At 42.2% G+C, this 10,958-nt stretch overlaps 1 long non-coding RNA gene across 1 annotated transcript; it reads left to right on the top strand.

The window, feature by feature from the left end:
- The first annotated feature begins 646 nt into the window (after positions 1 to 646).
- On the top strand, positions 647 to 9,769 carry LOC126491511 (uncharacterized). Its single transcript, XR_007589409.1, has 3 exons — positions 647 to 1,057; positions 1,975 to 2,161; positions 9,728 to 9,769. It is a non-coding gene; the product is annotated as an uncharacterized lncRNA (long non-coding RNA).
- The last annotated feature ends 1,189 nt before the right edge of the window (positions 9,770 to 10,958 follow it).

Here is a 10,958-nt window from a genome sequence, read left to right as displayed (position 1 = left end):
ACATACTGCTTTCTTTCTATATGCTATTGGGTTAAAATTTTCTTTTAGAAACTACTTTTATTTTTCATTTATGTGTGTTTGTCATTGTGGTTTCTACCTGCTTGCAGGTGCTCACAGTGGCCAGAAGAGGGCACTGTATACCAAGGAACTGGAGGCACAGGCAGCTGTGACCCAACCCATGCGAGTGCCAGGGTCTGAATTCAGATCTTCTGGAAGAGCAGAAAGTGCTCTTAACCACTGAGCCATTTCCCCAGATGTTTCCCCCTCCCTGCATCAGGGGAGGGGGAGGAATAGGAATGGGAGAAACATGAGATAAAGCTGGGATTCCAATAATCAGAACGACATATATACCACTGTGTATATATGTCTGGAATTGCCAAAGCGCCTTTACTGTTCAGAATGCTTGATGAATTCTCCCACAAGAACCATGCTGGACCCCATCGGGCTTGATAGCAATGGGGGTGCACTCATCACTGGCCATGGTCCGCTTCAGAAGCTGGTAGTTTAACGCTGTCTGCAACTGTCCACATTGAAGACTCACCAGCCTTACATGGACCTGTGCTCGCTCGCACCTTATGCTTTTGTAACAGTTCCAACTCAGGAGAGCTCTTTTGCGAGAACCCCAGTCGTCCACTGCACCCCGGGTTTGTAGGATGTCATTCTAGTGGTGTTAAGTGTTTTTAAAAACCAAGACACTCTCTAACTACTGTTTGTCCTCTGCTTAAGGTTTCTATCCTATGCTTCTTGTTGTAATTAGAAACATGCAATGAATAATAACTTGTATTCTTTCTATAAATTATCATTCTTTGTAGAAGAACCCATATAACTAAACAAAGACATGCTGTGTAAAACAAAGACCTAGGGAATGTTCCTACAAACATTAAGAAATGTCACTGGATCTGTTGTTGCTCTTTCCCTAACTGTACTAGAATGGCATGTACCATAGGTCTCTTTTCCAGCCTGGATTAAAAAAATAAGACAGAGAGCCGCTGCAGCCAACCTGTGTCAACCTGCAAGGCATTTGGGAATTAAGCTGTTATAAGGCACCAAGATGAAGGTTATTTGTTTTAAAAATTATTATCGTTATTGTTGTTTTACATCCTCTCCACAGTTTCCCCTCCCTCCTTTCATCCTAGTCCCTCTCCCCACCTCCTCTCTGTTCCCCCATTCACCCCTCCTCCATTTCTATTCAGAAGAGGGCGGGCCTCTCATGGCTATCAACCAATCATAGCATATCAAGTTGCAGTAAGACTAGACATCTCCCCTCGTATTCAAGTTGGACGATGCGACCCAGTATGAAGAATAGGGTCCCAAAAGCAAGCAAAAGAGTCAAGAGACAGCCCCTGCTCCCACTGTTAGGAGAACCCCAGTAAGACCACATTATACAACTACAATATATAAAAAGAGTGCCTAGGTGAGTCTCATAAAGGCTCCCTGGCTGCCGGTTCAGTCTCTGTCAGCCCCTAGGAGTCCAGGTTAGCTGATTCTGTGGATTTTCTTGTGGTGTCCTTGACACTTCTAGCTCCTCGAATCTTTCCTCCCCCTTTTTCATAGGATTCTCTGAGCTCCACCTAATGTTTGGCTCTGGGTCTGCACCTGTTTCTACCAGTTACTGAATGAAGCCTCTCTGCCTACAGCGGGGCTGGTCTCAGTCTACCACTATAGCCCGATATTATTAGGCAGATGACGAGTTATTTGTTATCACATTAGTTAGTAGAAAAATAACTGGTGCAGGAAGCTGCTAGTAGGCATACAGAACTAGCTTTGAGACCCAAGGTAAAGAACCATCAAAAAGTTCTAACACAGGGGCTGAAGTTTACTAGGATCATTGAATACAGTGAAAAAAAATCAAGATTTGCATGAACGGAGAGGCCGTGTGTTTTGGATACCAAGTAATGGACGTAAGAAACTTTTATAAATAAGAAAGTACTGGTTAATGGTAAGACAGTCTCCTAAAACATTTTTGATTTCTAGCTGTGAAGTCACTGTTGGCTGTAGAAGCAGTAATGTTTGTGAACTGGAAAAACTTCCAAATTAAGAGGACACGGAAGAAATCAGGGATGAAAAATGAAGATAACCCAAAGGAGGGACTTTGATGAAGATGCTCTTTCTTAGATAAATGGCCTTGTTGATGCAGGCCTCTGTGCTGAGCTCTGAGAAGGTAGGATATCATAATCCCCAAATGAGCCCAGGGTGGACTCTGGCTGCTTTGTCATGGAGAGGGTACAAAAGTCACACTCTCAATAAATAGCCCCGTCATGCACCATCTCTTCTCTACTCACACAGGGAGGAAACCCAACAGAGAGTGCCCATCGAGAACTCAAACACCCACCCCCTTGATTGATTGCAGATGGCTCACTAGCACTGGAGGAGAGGGCCTACAGGGTGGAGACCACGGTTCCTCTTGCTGTTAATAACACAAGATGATAAAACACATTCTGCCAAGGGCTTTGGTAGTTACTTTTCTCAGAAAAAAAAATCCTTCGCAGCTCTTGTCATCACATTTTGGCATGTAATGGGAGCCATGGGATGGAGATACATTAATCTTCACTCCTCAGCAAGTTACACGAGGCAGAAGTAACAGAAATCTCAGAACCGCTGCCGGGAGAAAGGCTGCCTTAATAAATGTGTAGGAAGAAACAACGATCCAGGGATGGCAGGAGGAATTCAGTACTTAGCTGGAAACAAAATCTCACCCATTATTCTTCAGCAATGATTCTCAAATCATTGTGGGAGTCTCTCTGATTGGCCTGAACTTTCCCTGACACATCATGCTAACTTGTGCCTTATGCCCGCTTTGTTCTTGATGGCAAACTCTTGCCTGTCTTTCAAGGTGCATGCTAGGAGTTCTGTCTCAAACGTTCCTGACAAGCTGTGCGATTTCCATCCAATCACCCTGCACTTTAATCAGTGAGGCTCTCAGCATTGCAAAAAGGACCATGTAGCATTTTGACTTTGTATCCTGGGAGCCTGACATCCTGTCTGGTACAAAGAGGGTGCTGAAAATAATAAAACAATACTGAAAGAAGGACTTTACACTTTTTCTGCAATCCATTTTTCCTCCATTTTTATTTTGGGGAATGGTCTTTCCCCAGATCCAGTTTTCCTGTCTTTTTACTGAACTGTGCAACTGTTTTTAGAATTCTCCAAGACAGGAATGATCATATGTCAGACATCAATCAGAGGGCTGGGCTCCAAGTTGCTGTTTTTTTTTTTTTTCCTTCAAGATAGGGCTTCATTACGAAGCCCAAAGCTGATCTTAAACTTGTGATTCTCTGCCTCAGCACACCAGTTTGCTTTCTTGAGGGACAAGCTAATGTGGAACTTGTTCTCTGAATTATGCAGAGCACTGTGGTCTATAATCCCATGGGGTCTACGGAACCGCATGGTGAAGGCAAAGGGTGAACAAGACAGCATCAGTACCATACCAAACCACTGCTCAGGCATCAAGCAGGAAACAGCCTGGGCACCACACTGATTTTCTTTGTTGACCATACCCTAGCTATGGTTGTTGCTTTCAACCAGAAAAGCGAGTTTTGTTTGATTTCAATGGACCTGGTTGAATTAACTGCTTTGCCAGCTGATGGCAATTTGGGGTACGCCACTTCTCTTGCTAAATGTGCCCTTAGTTGTGTCTCCACGGAGGAGAATATTGTGCAGAGAAGAGTATCATATGACTTTGAAAGCAAATGCCCAGGCTTTGTTGTTGAAAGACGGCACGTTCCCTCATGTACACTACATTTCTTATATTTATAGCTTTGCATAGATTATACATCTCGGATTAATTTCAGATCTGGAACACACCTTACTTTTTTCAAGAATCATTGAAAAGAAAACAATAAAAAAGAGGGAGAAGAGAAAATCACAGTATACAGACTAAAAGATAAACAATTCCAGGTGCAATCCTGTCTTAAGTAGGCCATCATGATAAGGTTTATATTTGGCTTTCCAATCTCCGAGAGTACCCACTCATAATACTATTGACCATTTAGCAATATTAAACAACAATACCAACTGCCACATGTTAATGGTTTTGTTGTTTTCTATTTCCCATAATAGTGAGTTTTCTATTATTCTAAATGAAGAAACGGAAGCTCTCAGTGTGGAATGTCGTGAGTTTCAGGCTTTGAGGACAGAGCTTAGAGCCAGGCAGTGCTCCATTCTCGTCCAAGTCAGATGCATACTAGCAAACATCACTGAAACTCTTACGCTTCAGTTCTTTCTCTGCAACAGAGAGAACACTGCAGGTGGAGGCAAAGCAGACCATCACAGTCTGAGCCTCACCTCCAAAGCTTTTTTGTCCCTTTTGTTACTGGTTGCTATGGGTTCAGGTAGACTAGTTGTGATAGTTTGAATGAGAATAAGTTCCATGAGCCCATATGTTTGAATACTTGATCCCAAGTTGATAGGAATGTTTGGGAAGGATTAGGAGGTGGTATGTCACAGAGGCAGGTTTTGAGGCTTTAAAAGACTCACATTGTTACGAGATATTTCATTACACCGTGTAAAGATATGTTTGATCGATTTAATAAAAAGCTAAACCCCAGGAGCTATAGCTGGGACTTTTGCACAGAGAGAGCTCTGGGAAGAAGAAAGGTGGGGGTCACCAGGTGGACACAGAGAGGGCATGAGGGAGGAGAGGTAAAAGCCATGAATCCTGCGGCACAAAGACGACTAGAAATGGGTTATGTCATAAGAGCTAGTTAGAAACAAGCCTAAGCTATAGGCTGAGCTTTCATAATTAATAATAAGTCTGTGTCATTTTTTTTGTGTGAGCAGCCCCAAGAAAGCCTGCTATACCCCACCATTTCCAGTGTGCTCTCTGACTCCTACTTATAGTTTGAAAGGTAAACGAACTCCTAGCTTTTACTTCCACCATGCCTTGACTTCGCCATTATCAACTCTAGCTAGCCCTCTGAAATTGCAAATCCAATTAAACATATTATTTTTTAAGTTGTCTTGTTAATGGCGCTCTATCACAGCAATAAAAATGTAACCAGTATATGAGTCCCTGGATGCATCAACTAAATGCATTTACCTTTTCCATCACTCTCGAGGTAGGGTAATTGCTTTCAACAAGACAAAAAGGCAATCTTTCTTGCTTGATTCTGACAGACCTAAGTTGCCAGGTGCTTGCAGTTTGGTATGTGCACCCTTTTCTTACTCCCCTTCTTATAGGCCAATTTATGTGTCCCAGGAGTTTGTATTTATATAATTCTCCATGTCTGGCCATCTATTTGACTAGGGAGGTGCTTCTGGCCGCATTGTTTATAATTTTTCAATACTGGCTTCCTATCAATATCAGTGGGTAAGCCACTAACTTATGCTCAACCTGACCTGGTAGAGTCAAATTCGGCAGCACACAGAGTCATATTTGAAAATCCTTTTCTCTTTGATTTATATAAATAGTCTGGCAGTGGCTGTGGGTCAGTGATTCACATTTTGCCCAAAGAGGATCGAGTGTGTTCATCAGTGATTTATTTTGGTGTGATCGTACAATGGCTTTCTAGTTCTAAACATCACGGTGTAAACAATGCTTTGGGCAGAAACTCAACATGTGCCAGCCTGGGCAGGTAAAACCATCTCTATTCAACAAATAGAGATGCTAGACTCCAGAGTGACAATGGGCACTTCCATGTCATTCAACAAGCGTAATGGTCTCCACAGGTTTCCCTGACTCTAAGACTCAGGCTTTTCCCTTTTCAGTAAATTACAAGGCTCATTCATTCTGTTAAGGTCAGAAATGAGTTAACAGAACTATCACACTTTAGAGCATGAAAACGAGCAGGTTTTTGATAAATTTAGATGAGTATTTCTTGATTCCAGGCAGGCTTAATGGAGGACAGGGCTTCTGACATGAACTTTAAAAGGTGGAGACCCTCTCTACATGGTTGAGTGATGTGGGAAATCCTTATGTATATGTGTTGCTTTTATTGGTTAATGAATAAAGCTGCTTTGGTCAGTGACTTAGAAGAGTAGAGCTAGGTGGGAAAATTAAATTGAATGCTGGGAGAAAGAGTCATGGAGAAGCCATGGAGCTGCCAGAGGAAAAAGATGTGAGCTGCTAGCTGGAACCTTGCTGGTAAGCCACAAACCTCATAGTAAATTATAAAATCATAGAAATGGGCTAATTTAAGATGTAAGCATTTGCTAGGAATACGCTAGAGTTATTGGCCAACCAATGTTGTAATTAACATAGACCTCTGTGTGTTTGGGACTGGACGGGCTGCGGAACTGGGAGGGACAGAAACCTCTGTCGAGAGATGAGAGGGTGAGGGGATTAGGGGATGAGGGATTGGGATAAATATGATAAAAAGTTTGCACCTCTGAGCCATTGCCTTGAACGGGAGTGATGTACAATATGGGGACTTTTAGGATGGTGTCAGGAAACTCTCTTCTCTTGGGGTGGGAAGCTCTTAAAAGTTATTCAAGTAAATTACTGAGCTTCTTCGGTTTGCAAGCTTATGGAAATGACATCTCCTCCAGCAATTTGACTATTAGAGCACAAAAATGCTTAATTAAATAGAAATATTGAATTGCATTCACCTCTGTTGATATGCAAAGAGGGTTTATTCCCTTGAATTTATTAAATCACTAGTTAGATGGGGATTCAATTAAAAGCTAATATTCAACTCTTGAAAGGGATAAGCTCAGTCGTAAGAAAATGTAACCTGTAAGTTGAGTGTCTGTATATTGCTGGCTTCCACACTAAGGGAAAGAACATTCCTATTCTGTATGCATTGAGGATCTTTTCAAGCAAGGTCATAGAGTCTAATTTTCAAGATTTCTAAACTGTCATGTCTTGGTATATTCATGCATTTGTTTATTTAGCAAATGTTTGCGACTTCCTGCTGAGTGTTCCCAGGTCCTATGCTCTTTATGGACAGAAGACAAAGGTGGCTCTTCCTTGCCCTCACTGGGTAGGAGAAAGCAGAAAGTCAAAGGGGGTTATAAAGCTGCTTGTTTGCTCCAGTTGAGCTGCATTAGAGGCTCGGCATGCAGAGGGAAGAGCATCAGAGGCCTGTGCCGAGCATGGTGAAACCACTGCAGCGGTTACAACATTTACAGTGGCATTACCAAGGACAGTCACGTGCAGCTCAGTGTCTATCCTGCTCTGAATTCTGAATGTAGTAAGGGAGAATGGTGAAGCAGGACAGAGACAGCAGACAGAAGGCATAATGTCAAGGGCTAACACTTCCAGGCTCACAAACATACTTTAGAGATAACGAGGAGACAAACAAAAGCTGGGCAAAACCGTTGCTTGTCTGTCTGCCATTCTGCCTGTCTGTCTTTCCTTTTCTTTCAGCACAGTTTACTGGTTTCCGTAGTTGATAAAAACAAAAGGTAACATTAAGGAATCACACCGGGGATGAGAACCAAAGACTTCCAGGACTTCCCTCGGCTCATCTTTGCTCAGTCCCCCCTTCTCTCAGAATGCCATCCCTAGCCTCTCTTACTTCAGACAGCCTTTCCTTCCTGGGCAAAGATCTGAGGAGCCCATTTCCCAGTCTCTGTATTTCAGTTCTAGGAGAGGAGTTCAGCTGGCCTTGCTTATATTAATAACTCTTGACAGTGATATGAAAGAATCAGAGATAGATGGAATATTGAAAACCTCCCTTCCGGGTTTGGAGAGGTGGCTCGGTGGCTCAAAGAGTATACTGCTTTTGCAGAGGACCAGAGTGGGCCAGAGTTAAGTTCCCAGCACCCATATTGTGGCTTGAAACTGCAGTTAACTTCAGTCCATAGATCCATCAAACTAGAAACTGTTCTGGCTTCCACAGGTGTGCATGTGCACATGTGTGTTCACATCCGCATGCACGCTCACACACGTACATGCACACACATCTTAGTAACAACGAGTTCCCTCTTATCCATCAGAGGATGGATCAGAAGTGGGACAGCGATGAGTCCTCAACTGGGGCAGTGACTGAGGGGAAGGCGAGGCTGGCTGAAGTTGCAGAAAGGAATATATGTAACTTGGCTTTACTTGAAGAGTTGAGCAAGGGAAGGTGACAGAGGTGCTGGGCATGTGAGAGAGATTTAGTTTCCTGTTAGCTCAGCTGGGTGGTGGTGATCTTATTTCTTTAGGCATGAGAAAAAGTTCACTATAGAAAAATAAAAGGTTCAACTTTTCTTTCTAGTTTGCAGGGTTGATGTTTTAAACATGTTTTCCTGATTTTCTCAAAGGCTATAATTTCCCCATCTGACATGGAAACTCATATTTAAATTAAAACTTCATTTTTATTATCTGAAGTGGGTCCCTTGATATTCTCATCAATGCTAAGTGGTCAGCCATAAATACATATACATGCAAACAGAACTAAGCAGACTCAGCAGATTGTATATATATTCATATCTATGTAACAATAATTGAAGAAGATATCACAAATGTGAGGGAGTGGGGGATCATTGGAGGAATTTTTTTGGGGGGAGAGGGGGTGCTCCATAGTATTTCTTTGGCCAGTGACTCAGCCAGATGTAGCCCATTTATGTATGGCACTGGATCTTTTTTTAAAATGAGTTTTTTTTTTTTCTTGGATGTTTGAGACAAGGCTTCTCTGTGTAGCTTTGGAGTCCTGGTACTCACTTTGTAGACCAGGCTGGCCTTGAACTTACAGAGATCCGCCTGCCTCTGCCACCCAAGTGCTGGGATTAAAGGTTTGCGTCACCACTGCCCAGCTGTGGCGCTTCATCTTTTACCTGGTGGCATAAGATGTCGAGTGAAGACACTGTCTGACCTATTACATGGTGACTCCACTAGGATTCCATTATGAACATTTTTCAATAGAATATTTCCATATGGTTTGTTAAGTGGCCTTTAGTGTTAGTGCTTTTCCCCATATTCCTTTGTTTGCCCCTTTTCTCCCATTATCTGCCCTATTTAACTCTCCTATTTAGTTTCCCCCTAGTATTTCCATAGAAATATATTCTATTTCTCCTTGAGTTCCTCTGTTCTCTTCCCTGGTCCTTTACTGTGCACCCAATTAACTTCTGTGGTTATTCAGGTTCTAGAACACATATTGATGGTTTAATGGCCAACATCTACATATAAAAGAAAACACATGTTATTTATCGTTTGGGGTCTGGATTACCTCTCTCAGAATGCTTTTTTCTCTAGCTTCATCAGTTTACTGAACATTTCACGAAAGCTGGGTAATGTTTCATTGTATAAATACACCACATTTTCCTTATCAGAAATCTGGGATATTTCTAATTTCTGGCTATTATGCATAGAATAATAATGAACATGACTGGACAAGTATCTCTGTAGTAAGATGTCGAGCTCTTTGGGTATATCCCCAAAAGTGGCATAGCTGGGTCTTGAGGTAGATCAAGTCTCAGGTTCCTGAGAAACTGCTACACTGATTACCACAGTGGTGCAAGTTTGCACTCCTACCAGCAACGAATACGTTGTCTCCTTCCTCGCATCCCTGCCAGCATGAGCTGTTATTTGTTATATTGATCTTGGCCATTCTGACTGGTGCAAGATGACATCTCAAAGTAGATTTAATTTGCATTTCCCTGATGGTTAAGGACGTTGAATATTTCTTAAAGTATTTCTCAGCCATTTGTGTTTTATCTTTTTAGAGCTCTCTACCCCAGTTTTAAACTGGGGGCAGTAAGAATAGTGAAAATTGCTTGTCTGTATCCAGTGTGGTCACTGGAGGTCCCTGGCATAAAGGTTTATTTATTTATTTATTATTTATTTATTTATTTTGTTTTTCAGACTGGCAGCTGACACTAAGGAGTGGAGATGGGCTGGAAGAAAGGGTAAGTAGGAAAGAACTAAGCTTAATCTGTGCCAAAAGATGTAGTGGTTTCTGATCTTTAGTATTACCCTATGAAGTGGTGTTCTCTTTTTTATTTTGAGATGAAAATTCCAGGCTCAGAGATGCTAAATGACTTGCTTCAGAACATACTGGCAAATGGAAAATCTTGGCTTCAAATTAATTTTAGTAGTATCAGAGTCTAAAACCTTTGCTAGCTGATTTCTTCCCCTGACATATGGCTTGGGAATCTGCTTTGTGGCCTTGATGTTCCTACATGACAGTCTGTGTGTCAGGGGACGTGCTTGACTTCTTCTGGGCACTCTGTCCCTCTGTCCTTACAGAACGAAGGGTGAGGGCATCTATGCCCATTTAGCTTCCATTCCGGGTCTAATTAAATTTTACTCAGATATTTGAACATTAAGTTCTTTCGTGCTGTTTTCTCAGTAACTCAGGAACCATGGAGAGCAGCCTCCCTAGGCTGCCTCTGACCCATCTCCTGATGGGTCCATTAATCTCCCAGGCTCTGCGGGAGGCTGGGACTGCCCCAGACTACAGTTTTTAAGAGGCAGTAAAGAACGTGAGAAGGATATGACTAGACTTTTAATTTCAGCGTGTTGCTCAGGACAGGAGGAAAAGCAAACGGGTAGTTTTATATAGGAGTTTCTTGATTTGATGTACACAGTGAAGACGCACTGTGACGTGGCCGTTCATAAGATGAGAGTGAGTGAGTGCTCGCTGCCAAAGACAGGAGAAACTCTAGGGCAAGGGAGGAAAGGAGCCAGAGTGTAGTGTGCGTGTGCTCACATGTATGCTTTAGATTCTTATGGATAATTCAAGTTACACCCAACTGGGTTTACGATTGTACCACACCTAGTAGACTGTCTGGTATTTTAATTATCAACACCAAATATGAAAAACAAAGTGACTAACCACCAGGATTTCACCTATTACTTTTACTGGTAAGTTTTTTTTTATTTTAATTGTAAGAATGAGCTGTCATTTGATCCCCTTCTGCATTTTATAGGGCTCCGAATCCATTCATACACCATCATTTCAAGGGCAATAAAGATCACAATATTTGAGGCAGGCCTCTCTATTTTGATGATCATGGCTTTGAAGCTTCTCCCTTCCTTCTCTGAGCTAAGGCCTACTTCATTCTTCCAGGAGTTTTCCACTTCTGGACACCAA

This window comes from Alexandromys fortis, unplaced genomic scaffold, assembly GCF_014885135.2.
Source record: "Alexandromys fortis isolate MF-2015 unplaced genomic scaffold, M_Fortis_MF-2015_v1.1 scaffold_272, whole genome shotgun sequence".
Lineage (NCBI taxonomy): Eukaryota > Metazoa > Chordata > Mammalia > Rodentia > Cricetidae > Alexandromys > Alexandromys fortis.
Note: the sequence above shows the minus strand (reverse complement) of the source record. Positions and strands in the feature narration are given on the sequence as shown.